At 44.1% G+C, this 15443-nt stretch overlaps 1 protein-coding gene and 1 long non-coding RNA gene across 3 annotated transcripts in view; one reads left to right on the top strand and one right to left on the bottom strand.

Annotated features, from left to right (window-relative positions):
• The window catches only part of STK38L (serine/threonine kinase 38 like), a 37794-nt gene extending 34519 nt beyond the window's left edge, over positions 1 to 3275 (bottom strand). The window contains exon 1 of one of the 2 annotated variants that reach the window (XM_064654184.1): positions 3186 to 3275. The gene's annotated coding sequence lies outside the window, so the exon portion shown is untranslated. Of the gene's footprint in view, positions 1 to 2932 lie in introns of both variants that reach the window. The other variant, XM_064654185.1, reaches the window with a different exon arrangement.
• Positions 3276 to 3376: 101 nt separating this feature from the next.
• LOC135413995 (uncharacterized) lies at positions 3377 to 14045 on the top strand. Its single transcript, XR_010430532.1, has 2 exons — positions 3377 to 4811; positions 10942 to 14045. It is a non-coding gene; the product is annotated as an uncharacterized LOC135413995 (long non-coding RNA).
• Positions 14046 to 15443: the final 1398 nt, after the last annotated feature.

Below are 15443 nucleotides of genomic sequence, written 5' to 3'. Positions count from 1 at the left end.
GAAGACATACAACATAAAGTTTGAACTGTAGATTTGGAACCAGAAAGTAAAAGCTGATGCCTAAATTACTGAGAAATCGGAAAATATTTGAAGCCTCAAGATTAATGATTCTCTCCTGATTCACTGTTTCCCTTAGCTTTTTTAATCTCTACAGAGCACTAAGAGAGATATCAATGCAAGCCTCCCAAGATTACCTGATTTCCCAAGTAAAAGGGAGTATTAACTGTGACAGCTGCCCATTTTAATGCTTCCCATGCTGATCAAATTATTTATGACTAGGAAAGTAAGTTTTCCTTGATAATTTCTTTATCCCTCTAGTTCCTATTTTGTTGTCATCATTAAAGAAAAACTTTCTGTTGCTTCCTCGTGCAGGAGCAGTGGGACTGCCAGAAGTTACTCTGTAGTTTTTGACTACAGGATTTTCTGTATCCATCAAAGTATTAAATTTACTCTTCTGCATTTGACAATTAATTTTTGATCCTTCAAGACAGAGTCCCCCATCTTAAACACAGTTCACCACATAAATTCACACCGGGAATTAGGTAACTATTCCCTGAGTTCACATCCCATAACATTAGACTGGGTTTTGCTCACTGTAACACCTTTTTTTGTGCAACAAAAGATGTTATTTAATCACTAGACTTCAAAAAATCCTGCATCAACCCATCTTGAAGAATTAGACTTCAGTTATTCATCAAACCCACGTTTTCCAGCCACAGTAATGCTATTACTACTGGTGGCAGGTCTGCTCTAAGTGCAGTTGGATGTTGAATTGAGCAACAAGAGGAGATTAAATTATTTTGTGGACAATTGCATGTTTGATTTATGTCAACTGCCATCACCCTAAGACACATAAAGCCTCTTTCAGGGGGACTAAAAGCAAACCATTTACCATCTAATATCAGCTTAGCAGGCTTTGTGCTGATGAATGCTGCATTCAGAGGAGCAATTCTGGTCATAGCACATCTACCCTGCATCTCCAGGAACACAAATATCAGAGTTTATCAACTGGCTTAATTTTTTAACCAAGCCTCAGCTGAAACTTGGTGGGAAGAAGAACATTTTAATTAGAATAAGCACAGACTGAGAGAAAGCTGAACTTGGAGGGAGAAGACAATAAGAGAAAGCCATTGGCAAGACAGACACAGAAGACAAAAACAGTGACTAAGCTCCCTGTGGTCACTGAAGGATTCAGTAGAGATCTCCAACTGTAGCAGGAACTTAAATGATTAAAAATTTCCACCCACCATTCAACCTTCAGGGGCATAAAGACAGAGGAGGTCACACAGAACTCCTGAGGGAGAACAGGGAAGCAAACCTCACACCCACGTGCACGAGAAGCTGTGGATACACTGAACTCCAGGGTGACATCCCATAGCATTCCAACCCACCGGGGTGGATCAGACCCCGGGGGATCAAAAACCTTACACAAGCAGGTCCACAACAGATCATTTCACAGGAACCCAAAATTTCTGTTCTCCTGGGAACATTCCCTGACCAACAGCACAGGGGCCTGGTCCAAGTGCACTGCATGTTAATGATACAGCGTGGGTTTGTTGTTTGTTTTTTTAAGAAAGACTAACTTTCTGCAAGAAAAAAAAATACCCAAACAAACCAGGAAGAAATAAAGCATGACATCTGCCCACTGTAAATATTTGCTTCTGAATTCTATTTAGCAACTGCCTTGGGGGTTTGTTTTCCCCTGAAGCGTTTGAGAAACAAATGTTTAATTTTAGCATTTTTTTTAAGCTCTGTGAAATAGTAACATTTAAATTGAACATACAGTATGCCTTGCACAACCTCAAAAACAAACGAGTTCATTTCAGAGAGGGATGCAAACCTGATTTCCCCTGTCCAAGACACTTTTTAACAAGAGCTAGAAAACATGTAGCACTGAAGGTAAAACTGCATCAACTCTATCAGGTACAGTAACAGGTTTCTCACACTAAACGAGGGTGGCCACTGCTCATCAGCCCTCAGGTCAGCAGCCTATGGCCTTCTATTCCAGTTCAAATCAAGGCTGATTCTTTTTCACCCCTAAAGGATAAGGAATGAAAACAGCTTTTCAGATTTCTCTGTATATCCAGCCACCTTTCATGGAACAGGCACAACAACTTAGTGAGATTTATTAGCACTATAAACACTCCCAAACAAGATCGCTGTGCTTCGAGTGACTTTAAAAAGCTGCCACCAAAACACTGAATTAGCGCACCTGATCAAACCCAGCATCCTTGTGCAACAAAAACTCCAGCAAAGAGCAAGGAAAAGCAAAACAACAACACGAATATACCCCAGCAAATGCCCTCCAGGAAACTCATCTGGTTTTTAAATCAAACTTCAGCGCTGCTTTATACTGAGAAGCTCCAGCAAGGGTGATTTACTCATAGTCTGGATGTTGCGGGAGGAACCAGCGGCGGCACGTGTGTGAACTCTGGTATTCTCACCCGAGACGCTCCCGGTCAATTAAAACCAAACAAAAACCGTGAGACCTCTCTTAGTTCTTAGCGTTTCACTTCTCTCTCATTCAATAACAACTCTCCAAAGACAAAGAGCACCAGCCGGACCCCCAAACCCACAGGGAGGGGCCCCCAATCCCAAACTCCTTTAGCTCGGTGTGGGGAGAAACGCCTGGGATTTGTTCTTCCCCGAGTGGAAACTCGCGAAGGTCCCGTTTGCTTTCCTAAGCGCATTACGGGGGATAATTTGGTCCCTCCATCTACTTATTTTTAAAAAGGGCAGCACATCCTTTAAGCCCGGAGGAGCCACGTTCCGTACCACGGGGCACAGCCCCGCCGAGCCCCCCTCGGAGGGATCCCCGACCCGCCGAGGGATGGAGCCTAAGGAGTCCTAGGAATTTAAGGAATATAAGGAGCCTCGGGTCAGTAGCAGCCCCTCAGCCCCCGGGGGCACAGGGGCGAGTCACAAAAGTCACCTGGTGGGGAGCAGCGGGACGAGCCACCTCAGAGACAGCGGGACGAACCGCCCCCAAGCTGATCCGCCCTCCCTCAGGCTCCGCGGCGATGGCTGTTCCTGCTGCCTCACGGCGCGGGGGGGAGGCAGGAGGGAAGGCAGAGCGGAGGAGATTCCCGGTCTCCAGCAGCCGGGCGCCGAGGCTGTTTGTCCGCCGGGAGCGGCGCAGCGTTCCCGATTCGCCCTCGGTGTCCCGGCTCCCCCTCAACACTCACCTGGCGCCCAGTCCGCGCGCGGCGCCACCCCCGCGCTCAATGGCAGCAGGCGGGCCCCCGCCGGGGACGCTGTTTACCCGCCGGCTCTCGCGAGAGCCGTGCGCGCGCGCCCCGCCCGCGCCGCGGCGCCGCGCCGCGATTGGGCCGCGCCCCGGCGCGCGCGGCCGCGCCCCCGCCTCCGTCCACGCCCCCCGCTATGCCCCGTTCCTCAGGGAAGTCCCGCCCCGCCCCTTCCACAGCCCGTGGAGTGTCCAGGGAGCGCCGGGAGCCGGATCCCGAGATCCCACAGTGCTTCATCTGCTCACACCTCATCCCAGAGCACACGGTACAGAGTTGCGTCCAGATCGCTCTGGAACCACCCCCAGCGAGGGAAACTCCACACCCTCTCTGGGCAACCTGTTCAGTGCTCGGTCACTGAACAGCAAAGAAGTTCTTCCTCATGTCCAGGTGGAACTCCCTTGGCATCAGTTCCTGCCCGAGGCCTCCAATTGCTGGGCACTCCTGAGCAGAGCCTGGTCCATCCTCTGCCCCCTCCCTGCACACACTGACACACATGGATGAGGTCCCCTCTCAGTGTCTCCTCTGGAGGCTGAACAGCCCCAGCTCCCTCAGCCTTTCCTCCCCAGGGAGATGCTCCAGTCCCTGAATCATCTCCACAGCCTCTGCTGGACCCACTCCAGGAGCTCCATGTCCCTCCTGTCCTGAGGAGCCCAGGACTGGACACAGCACTCCAGATATGCCTCACAGGGCTGAGCAGCGGGGCAGGATCACCCCCCTCGACCTGCTGGCAATGCTCTTCCCAGTGCCCCCCCAGGATTCCATCTCTCCAGCAGAAACCTTGGCGCTCAGTCCCCTCTGGCTGTGGGGACTCACCGAGGGGCTCATAGGTGTGAGGGGTCTCAGAGTCAGGAGTTAAAGTGGCCTTAGTAGGTGCTCAAACACAAAAAAGCAGAATTAAGTGGAACCATCATAATAAGAGGCTTTTGGATTACTAGAGCTGTCCTGTGCAGTGCCAGGGCCCAGAATTCCATGGTCCTCATTAGTCCTTTCCACCTCAGGGTATCCCATCATTCTATGATTTATCTCCTTCTGTCCCCCTGCCAAAGTACAAAAGTGAGAGTATTAAATCCTGCTGTGGTTTTAGTGCTACCTGAGCATAAACCAGAGCAGCAGCAGTGACAGGGAAAGCTGTTATCCCAAGGATGCAGTGGTACAGACACCATGCAAATCCAGCTGCACAAGATCAGAAGACAAAGAAGGTAAATCTGGGAGTTCAGACTGAAAGAATGACAAAGTACAAGCCATCTTCTGCTTCTGTCACAGCATGGAGCATGTGGAACAGAGGGAAAGTTTATCTTGATGTCATCCCTTGACTTGAGGAGAGTTGCTGATGGAGGAGGACTTGCTTGGCAGACACATTGGATTTGTTTGACCTCATTAGTCTGTATGTGGAGACAAGGAACTTTGGAGCTCTCTGCACTAAAGCAGAATTCTTACAACCTCAAGACCTGTGAGAGTATCCACATGTCTCCTTCACCTGCAGGCAGAGCCAGAGAATTCACCATGGAGCTCCCTGAGCACTGTGTACCTTCCTGCTGAGACTGATTTTCAGGAGCACTGGATTTGGTAGGTTTGAAATAACAAGAAGCCTAAAATTAACATGTTTTAACTTGAATGAGGTGCAGCAGTGCTTCCTGGAGGAACTGGCTGTCCTTTGGGATATCTGAACTCCCTTTCCACATTTGGAGCCCATGGTAATGAAGTGGTGCACTCCCATTTGCCAGGTACTGAAAGCACAGACACATAACCCAGAGGGAGAATTAGCAAGAGGGGAAAAGAAACTGTGATAAGTAAATTCAAAATAAACTGGTTATGGATCTAGAAAAGTGGGATTTCACCAAAGCCCCCTTCTCAGAGCAAAAATCCTTAAAACTCTCTATCAATAACAATGGTAAATGGGAATGACAGATCCCCCAGCAGGAATGGGGGCTGGTATTGACTGAGGATCCTGGTGTTTGGAAGTTGTAAGTCTTGATTCCAGCACCTTGCTCCTGGCTGCTCCCTTGCTCCAAAGCTGCCACGGGGAGGCTGGGGGAGGCAAAGTCAGGCTGGGAGAGGAGGAGGCCCAGCTGTGACAATGAATATTCAAAACGTGACATTCCAATTCCTGCCTTGCTGCTGGTGCTCCTCTGATGGGTCCTGCCAGCACAGCAGATGGCAAGCACTGAAAGGCTGTTGTGCCAGTGGAAAATTCCTGTGTTTTGTTGGTCCTGTGCATGTGTGAGGGGGGAAGTGGGGCAAGCTTCCACTTATTTCATTATTTTCAAGAAAGAAAGGGAAACAAATGGTTCCCTAAGACTGCAAAAATCTCTGGCATTTAAGAACCGGTCTCTTATTTTACAGGTTTGGTTACATTCTAAGTTTTCCTTGTAATTCCGTATAACTTTCCTCATAAGTCAGGATCCAGAGTTTTCTAAACAGTGGTACAATTAAAAAGAGAAACAACATTGCAATATCAGCACTGGTTGTTGCTTGGGAGAGCTATGAAAAACCAAGTATTTCATGCTTCTGTTTTTTATGTGGCTGTAAAAGTGTTTATGTCAGTGGACTTTCCATTGCAGAACAGATGCAGTTTGTTTTAATTTCCTAATTTTGTGTGTATTTTTTAACATAGTTATACACATGTATTATGTAATTAGACAGAGGTATTACATATAGGCTTTATTACACATAGACTTTGCAAAAGCCTAAATGCCTCTTGTCAAATTCCACTGGAGCCTTCAAAAAACTTAGGGGACAGTCAGAGGCAAAGCAAAACAATGTTGTCCTGGTTATTGTAGTTCAAAAGAGGGATCTCTTCTCAGTGAAAGGACATTTGGGTAAGGTTTGGACATTTCTTTCTTTGCAGTCAGTTGGTGTAACAAATCTGAATTGTCAGAGCCTTGCTGGAGATGCCTCTTGGAACGATTCTGAGGGGGTTTTAATCCTGGAAGCTCCTTCTCAGCATCAGAAAGAACCTAAAAATGTTTAACTCACAAGTAGTTTGCTTCTAACTACTTAATCAATGTAACATTTAGTAATGTCTTCTGACTTTCTTACTTTCTCACTGGTTTTCCTAATACAATCCATGTGTATTTCACCAAAATAAGCAAAAAAAATTCTAAAACTCTTAAGACTTGGTCAGGAAATACTTCAGAGCTAGATAAGTGCAAACCAATCACAACCATTCCCACAGATTTTCCAGTGTCTTATCATGACTTTTTTAGCTGCTGTTGGTACTATTTTTAATCCAAATTTTCCTCGTAACTCCCTGATCTGTCTGAATAACAGAAGTATATGGGTTTGATATTTAATAGGTAGAATTCAAAGGGAAAAAAGCAAATTATTTTATTTAAAGTACTTAACATGCCGTTACACAATTCTGACAAGATTTCACACCTGTAGAGCTTTAATTGCTTGATTCCAGTGGGGCACAGGAGTGAATTAAATACTTGGAAAATGCTGCAGCATGGACAAAAATGTAATTTCTTGATAGACAAAAAGCAAATTTAGAAGAAGGCACATTTAAAACCCTCCCACTCTCCACCCATCCTGAGCCTGGTGTCACCTGTCTAAAGAGTAACTCCAAGAGTTTGCTCTTCCAAATGCTTGTGCAGCCTCCTCTTAAAAGCTTGCAAGCATCCTGTGTTCCCAGAACATGGGACTGAAATTCCCTTCCTTTTGTTTGTCCTGAACCTGTTTCCTGGGAGAATTTTGATGCAGATACTGGGTTTGGTACCAGCATAAACATTTTTGGAAGGAAAGAAACCAGAATTTCACTGTTCAAAGTGCAGACTAACTATGGATTTAACCATTTCTTGCCTCACCTCTTCATTTGAAGGCAGAGCACATAATTTGCTGTGCCTCTTAAAAACGGTTACAAATTTAAACAATGTCAGAAAATAAGTAATAATAAAGTTTTTAAAATGAGGTGCCTTTTGAAGGCATTTGTTTCATCCAGGCAACCACAGCCAGTTCCATGTCCACACCCCTTCTTAGAAAGGTCTAGATTATATTTCCCGAAATCTCAGAGAATTTTCCTTATATTAATAGCATCTATGTCACAGGGAAACCATTTATACTTCCCTATGTGAAGTCTAAGGAACAAATCAACCCCTTCAGCTCCACATAATCCAGGAAATCACTACAGTCACCTCACAAGCTCTCAACTCATATCCTGAATGTTCCAAACCCGGGATTTTGCCAATTTTCAACACCATTTAAATCACTTCTTTCCTATGTAAGTTGTAGTATTTTTTTTTAGTGTGAATTTCTGGCTCGGCTGTGACTTTTGCAGGCAATTTGGAACCCACAGCATGATTCCTCCTGGCACAGGGATGCCAAATTCCTCATGCTGGAGTTAAGGATGTGACAAATTCAATGTGTTTTGTAAAGCAATTAAAGTATTTATAGCCGAGTTCACTTAAAAAACGTCATCTCTTACAATATTATTCCTGGATTCTCTTTGGAGAAAATCCTTGCTGGACTTAAAAGAGGCATATTTATGTATGGGATCTTTTTCCATGAACGAAGAAACATGGAAAGTCTGGAACAAAAAAAGTTAGCAAACACACTAATTAATAATGGCTATTTTTAATTATTGAAGAAGGTCAATATTCTTCCTCAGTTAGCATGGCCAACATTGTCCTGTATTTAAAATTCCAGGGAAAAATGAAGCTGACAATCTTTCCAGTCAATCCCAGGGAGACAAAATAAGATATGTAACAAAAATACTCATATTTTCCAGACATTTTAGTCTTAGTTAATATATTTGATCTGTTCCTCCACTGTTTCAGGAGTGATCATATGCTTTTTTCCCTCTTAGTGAAGATTCTCTCCTAAATCCATTGTTATTTTCCCATTATCCCCAGACATGGGAGATCATCTGTGTGTTGCAGGCTTATCCACACAGTCTGTCTCCTTAGTCAATGTTTGCTTCCTGCCTGGCTTTGCCACATCCCTTTCTAGTTCATCTCTTCTCTCTGACATAAAGCTCCTAAAATAAATTAGGAAAAGAAGAAACTGGAACAAGATGTAAACAAAATGATGTAACTTTGCTGTTACATTCTGTTCTCTGTCTTTCAACTCTAATGCAGCTATTTTAGAGCCTGGTACTGAAGCCTCTGCAGTCCCAGGAGTTATCCCAATGAACACCGACTTCTGGAACAGCCTAGGGAGAGGACATTCTTGTTTGGGAAGGATGACCAAGCTTCCACAGGACACACAGAACCAGGAGTCTGGAAAAGAAGGAGATGATGGTGATGAAATCTCAGGGTTTCGTCAAGTGCTGGGGTTATTTAATTTCCTGTACCTTGTTCCCCCACTACTCTCCATTTCAACAGAATAATTGAAAACCTGACCAATTCCATCCTAAAATGCAATCCCTGCTCTGCTGCATTCTTGATTTACATTTCCAATCCTTTCCAGCTCCATTCCCTAGAGCCTTCCCTGTTCCCTAAATCCCCTTAGCGGTACCTGTCTGTACACATTCCCACCTGATTTCCCCATCCCGTTAACAGCTTCACAGAGCTTCTCCTTGATTTCCAAGGTGTGTGAAACATGTCCTTCTGATGTCTTTCCCCACTCACTCTGAATCAGTTTCCCCTCGTCTCACACGGTCACTATAAAGGTACAGGAAATTCACCCATTTTCGAGGAAAAGACAAATTGTTCTGCTGGTGAAGTCTCGATAAACTATGAAGAACAGGTTCTCAGCTGCCATAAATTTTATGGGGTCTCTGACTGTCCATTTGTGTGTCCTGCCCCACAGTCAGTAATTAAACCTGGCAAGTGAAGACGTCAAGTGTACTGTAAAAAAATACATATAAACATGCTGTAATTTCTTTTTTTGCTCTTCTTCTTAGTGAGGCTTCCTTTTGTTGTCCTCCTTTTTCACTCTCAAGGTAATTGCAAACACAAATTCCATAAGTAGCCTTTTCACTTTTAGTATCCCGTAACTGCCCCATGGAATAGAATGATCCAAGCATAGGCTCCATCTGCAGAAGAGAAGAGAGTGGTTCCCAGCTAACAAAATAGATACAAACTTAATGCAGCCTCACACTTGTTTAGACTGCTAATGAGGGAGAGCAGGGAAAGGAAAACAATTCTGTTCTGTTCTGGTTATCTCGTGGGCTTGGATCTTTAAATGAAAATAATCCAATTAATTGTCCCAGCACGAGGAAAACAGTTGGGTCTGATAAAGATGAGGCAGAACCCTAAAGGAAAAATAGATGTTTGAGGTCTTAACTGAAGATCTCCTGGTGCCCACGGGCTTATTCTGGGCCCTGTCTCTGAATAAATGTAATGTCACAGAGGGGTAGAGCAGTCAGCCCATTAGAGCAGGACCAGTTGGACCAGTTGGATAAAGCTGGATCTCTCCCAGTGTCCTTATGTCAGATGAAATCCTTTCGGAGCATGGGAATGGAAGCAGAGCGAGTAATTAAGCCGTGGGGAGACACCACAGGGGGCCCAGTAAAGAACAGTCTTTTAAAACATCATAAAACAGCAAATCCCTGGAACTCTGTCCTTCCCCTCCCGGCCAACAGTCAAGGATCTGCCCAAAAATGATTGGGATTCAGAGGCACAGGCAATGAGCTGCCAGCAGAGTGTTGGTGGAGCTGGAGCTGCCAAAGTCATTCCCCTTCTCCAAAGGGAACAGAATGTTAATCAATGTACTCATTTCTCTCCTTCCACTCTAATTAGCCATGTATGGCCGCACCTCGACCACCTGAGTTAGTTCCAAACTCTTGGAAAAACCAGTGTACTCAGAAGGATTGCTGATAAAAGGGAGTAGCTTTGGAAGGAGAGCAAGCAGGCAAATATCTGATGGGGGTTTGTGAGGGTCAAAGCATAGGGACCGCATACAAAAAGTATAAGCATGGACAAAAACCCCTTTTAGTTTTCTTAAGATTTAACCAGTCCCCTGTCTCCCTTCTCTCCTTCTCTAAGGATAGTAGCATTCCTTAGGAAGAAGCGTAGCTCCAAGGCTGTTTCCAAAGGGATTGCATACATTAGGGTTGTTCCACTAGCTGGGAATTTTTCATCAGCTGAAGTAAGTAGGAATCCCTACTCTTTAATGAGACTCCTGTCCTTCTCCTTCCAGAGAAGCTATGGATGTTCCATCCTTGGAAATGTTCAAGGCCAGGCTGGATGGGGCTCTGAGCAACCTGGTCTGATGGAAGATGTCCCTGCCCATGACAGAGGGGTTAGAACTGGGTGATCTTTAAGGTCCCTTCCAACCCAAATCATTTTGTGATTCTTTTGCATATAGAGGTGAAGGTAATTCAGAGAGTAATTTCATTTGTGCTGGGAGACAAAGGTGTGATGTGATGGTGTTTCTGCTGTTTTCCATGTTACCTCCCTGGTGTAGCCACAGGTCAGGGATTGCCAGCTGCACATACATGACTCCCCCTTTGCTATCTTTAGCTCCTTGTAGTTTTTTGTAGTGTTATCGTGCTCAGGCATAACCTGCATATTTCAGCAGTTCACAACACTAATAAACAAAGTGAGAACATTTAGATTGCAACAGCAACAGAGAAAAATCCGTTTTGTTCAGTTGTGGGGACTAAAGAGTTCATTGGAGTTTTATTTCCAAGTTGAGGACATGCAAACATATGTAGGAGATTCTCGTTAGTGGCCTCTTCGCCTTTTCCTCTCATCGTTCTTGTTGCCTCTTAGAGACAACTAAGGCAGGCTTGCTTTATGTCTGTTTTTTCCAGGTATCCTGTATCATTCCACTTGCACTACCAAGACTGGACTGCTCAGCTCTGTACTCTGTGACTGAGCTTTAATGTGGATAACCTGGAGTGGGTTTCAAACCATCCAGTGACAACAGATTTGTCTCCAGGCAAACTAGGTCAGATATCCACCATGAACTCAGAGCCAGATTCAATGTCTCCAGCGTCAACATGCTCACACTCTGTACAAGGCTTGGAAGTCACGACATAAAGCTTCTGCCTCCAGAGGCCATGGTGTTATTGAGAGAATGGCCTCACAGAGAGAAAACATGAAGGCAAAAGTCTCAAAGGATCCTTCCAGAAGAAAGAGGAACTCTTGAAAGACTTTCAGAAGAGACTTATCTTCAAAAAGGAATGCTCTGTGTCTCTTCTGTTAGTATTTTTTTTTTTTTTTTTTTTCTAGATCTGGCAGGGCTCCAGTTTGGAGCCTTTTTGGCACATTTACAGGCACATTGTGGACATAACACCCCATTTTCTTGATATGGCCAGTGGTGGCAAAGCAGCTGCCAGTAAGATAAAACTCCATCAGCTGCTAATGGAGGAGGGGAAATTGTCACTTGGGATTAACTTTGAATATTCCAGGACATTTTCACCAGGCCCATGTTCCTCTTGGCTTGCTGTAGTTTTGTTCAGCTTCCTCCAAGAAGCACAGCCATGTGCAACCATTTCTTCCTGGTCTGTCTTCCTCCTCCTCTTTCCCTCCTGCTAAGCTGAGACAGGGTGGAAAAAGAGCCTTGGCAAAGCTGGGCATGGTGGGCTAAAGGCAATTCTTGACCCCATGGCCAAATTTCCAGCATTTCTAAGCTTAAAAGCAGAGCTGAAAGGAAGTGCCATTTTCCATCTGGGCATGAGTAAGGCAGGTCATGTTTCCATGCTTTTTGCCTTTACATAGCAGCTACACTCCTGGAAAAGGCTGAGCATGGGCTCTACTGCAGGAGGTAAATAGGATGCAGCATCCTTTTCCATGTAGTTTGCCATAAGGCAAATAATTCCTACCCTCTTTTCCTCTTGTTTTCCTGCACCTGAGGAGCCTCTTCTCCTCCCTCAGAGAAGTCAGCATAGTCTGACCTCAATATAACATCGCATGCACCCCTTTGTACAGGTCTGAAAAAGAAAGTGTCTGGGACCTGTGGGGTTGGGAATGAACACACCGGGAGCTTCCCATTACATTACACAGTGTCCCAGAGGGCAGGCTCTCAGGAAAATATCTGGAAGGTGTGTTGGAGCGTGAATACTCACAAACACAGAATCTGTGCCTAGGAAGCTGAAGCACAGCAACATTGTGGGGCAGGGCCTCTATAGGTCATTATGTCTAAACACCCACTTGAACTGGGGCTACCACCAACTCTGCAGTAGGTCCTGAAACCCTCCCAAGGCATCTACTCCAGTCTTTTTCCACCCTCCCACCAAAAACATATCCCAATGTCCCATGTGGACTACCCAGAACAGTTCACGGCCTCCACATCTGCCACTGCTGAGGAGAGTTCAGCTCTCCTGTGGCTTGTCATTTTTGCAATTCCTCTCCAAGTAGTTTTCTTTTCTCTTTAATTCCTACCAGTCACAGGTAGGAGAGTAGACTGAGGAGATCCAGGGACATTGGTTTTTCTTTAGGTTCCAATCCCTTCTTTTCATTTCGAAGCATTTGTATTCTATGTTACAAACCTATTAATCCACTGGTAAACATTTAAACCTCAGAGCTGGTGCCGGGAGTTGTTTCTGCAGCTGATAATCCCCCAAATGCTCTTCAGTAATGAACAGCAAGAGGTGTTGCTACTTTGTTATTCCCCGAAAGTGGTGTTGGCTGCAATCTCTAATAGCCCTGAGCATATCTGAAAGCTCCTTTTTCCGATATATTCCCATGGATATTGTGAAGTTCAACTCTATTCTCAGCTTCTGGGATCCCCTGGAAGCTTTCTGGAGAGCTCTAGGACCAGTGCAATGTATTCCTGTTAAACTATCTGCCTGAGAGATCATGGATGTCCTGGAGTCTGAGTTTAGAGCTCTTGATGGCACAGTGAATGGTGCAGAGATTTAGTCAGGCCTTTTATTGCCTTTTATTGACCATTAGAGGTTTTCTGGCGACAGGATGCAGGTTCTGAACTGCTGTCAATGTGTTTTTTAGGCTGCCCTTGAGGATGGTTTTGCTCTCATCTGGTCTCACCTGATTTTGCTTTTTTAGATGATTTTTTTAAGACATCACCTGCTGCCAAAACAGGCATAGAACATACTTAAGGTGTTAAAATAATTCCTTAAAGTCCTCTACGAAATATTCATGAAACTGAACTCTGCAACCACCTCTGCTTTCCTCTCACACAAGAAAAAACCTATTTCAAGCAGGGTTTTTATCCTACTACTGTTCCAACTTGTCAGAGGAAGCCACACCATTAATTTTAGCCAAGTGATCACTACACTTGTGATTTTTTTTTGAGCTTGGTTTTTTATATCCATCCTTCATTTGATTGCAAGTTCACATGCTGCATTTTAAGCAAGAAATTCAGAGTCTCCCAGCTACGTGAACAGAGCTAATCTTGTCCAAGAACAGACTATCACTACATTATAAATAATTGTCTGCAGGCCAGGATTTCTTTACTACTCTTGATTAGGTTTTGTTGCCAGTAAAAACAACATTCACTAGCTGGCCTGTCAAAAATATCCTGATGCAGCATAAGTAAATCCAAGAAGCCATTGGTCTATTGCCCTGTCCAAGAACTGTTTTGAATAGGGAAGAATTGCAAAAAAAACCACTTGAGAACTCCTGAAAAAGAGAGCATTCACCAAGGAATGATTCATAAGTAACCTATTGATAAAGCTGCTTCATGCTCCAAGAGTTACTACATCTCGTCCAGCAATTTTGACTTATCTAATGGTAAAACTTCCTGTTTTTGTTTTAAATGGCTGTAATTTCCTCCCCTGATGTCTGAAGCACCACGCAATGCCTCCAGAGACTGGGGGGCTGCATGAGAGCAAGGCCATGAAGCAGGTGACAGATTTCTGCTGCCCTTGCCTGCAATAATGTTTGCAGGTGTGCATTAACATGAGGGAGGCAATCAAAAATAAAAGTAACAAATGCATCGCAATTAAAAATGTCACACTCCTTTGCTTATGAAAATTTCTTCACACCCTTCCTAAAGTGACACCTCTGAACCAGTTTGGAGATCTGCCAGGAAAGGGAGTCATTAGAAAGACAGCTTCCGAATGTGAGTGATTGACAGAAGTTCAAGCTGTTGTAGTATTTAAAAGAGCCACTAAAACTCTTAACCAAGTTTCTTAAGCTCTCTTAAAAACACTCTCTTCAGAAACACTCCTAATTAATGCCAAAATAAGATCTTTTCAGGTAATGTTTTAAGGGAAGCTGTCACCATCCGCATCATCATCAGTGGCAGAACATGGCAAGACTTACTCAATTCCAGTTTCATGTATCTTCTGTGTGCATTTTAATGGTGATATTTTAATTAAAAATACAGAGAAGGACTGTGTTGTAAGGAAAACTAACTAGTAAAACAACTAGTGAGGAGTGAAAGAGCCAAACTGCAGGTCTGGTTGAGCTAAGGTGTTTTAAATTAAAGGAGCTCAAAATGCAACGAATTGTTGGTGATTTTTACTTTCAAGAAAGTTGTGTAAAGGAAAACTGGTTATGGCAGCCTGTGTTGGGCAACAGGGCAAGATTTAGTCAAAGTTCAAGGGATTTCTTTTTGCTGTTGTGCCCTAAATGTAGGGCAAAACATTATCAATTTGTTGAATCATCTGGAAAAAACACATGTGTCTGTGTAAGGTGTTAAAAGAGACCAATCAGGCAGAGAAATTATTCCCTCCATTTTCTTTAGTTAACCCAATGGATCTTCATCACACTTCCCTGACTGCAAGCTGGACATGAGGAGGAGAACTTTTGGCCTCAGCGCAGCTTTTTTTTGGAAGGATGGGAGAGGAAACAGGGTACGGAGAGCAGGGAAGGCAGCTCCATAATAAACACTACTGACCACATTTTCACTACTCATTCCCTTCCCTATCTGTTTACAGAGAGAACAATATAGACACTGGCTTGAATTATTGTTGTTTATATCCCTGCTTATGCAAGGGATATTTCCAGACTATTTCCAGATATTGGAGGTAAATTTTTCCTGTCCAGAGAAGCTCAAAGTTCAGGAGAGATATTAAGCATAGGAGACCAAAAGAAATCTCCCTATCAAAAATCCCAGTGCTGGTGGAGTTAAGTTTGTCTCACACTCCTTCACAAGGGGAGAGTGTGTGAATTCAGATCCAGCCCTCTGGTTTATGTCTTTCTCTATTTGGTTATATTGTGTGACTCACAAAGTCCCTAAAAATTCACAGGTGGAAAAGACTGAGAAATTACACACATTTTTTTATGGGATCAATTTACCATCCCAGGCAGGAAAGACAATTAAATAAAAAATCTAACCTTTTACTGAAACTATTTCATGTATTTCCTCCTCATCAACTTTAATTAAATTGTTTTCCTAGAACTC

This window comes from Pseudopipra pipra, chromosome 5 (genome assembly GCF_036250125.1).
Source record: "Pseudopipra pipra isolate bDixPip1 chromosome 5, bDixPip1.hap1, whole genome shotgun sequence".
Lineage (NCBI taxonomy): Eukaryota > Metazoa > Chordata > Aves > Passeriformes > Pipridae > Pseudopipra > Pseudopipra pipra.
Note: the sequence above shows the minus strand (reverse complement) of the source record. Positions and strands in the feature narration are given on the sequence as shown.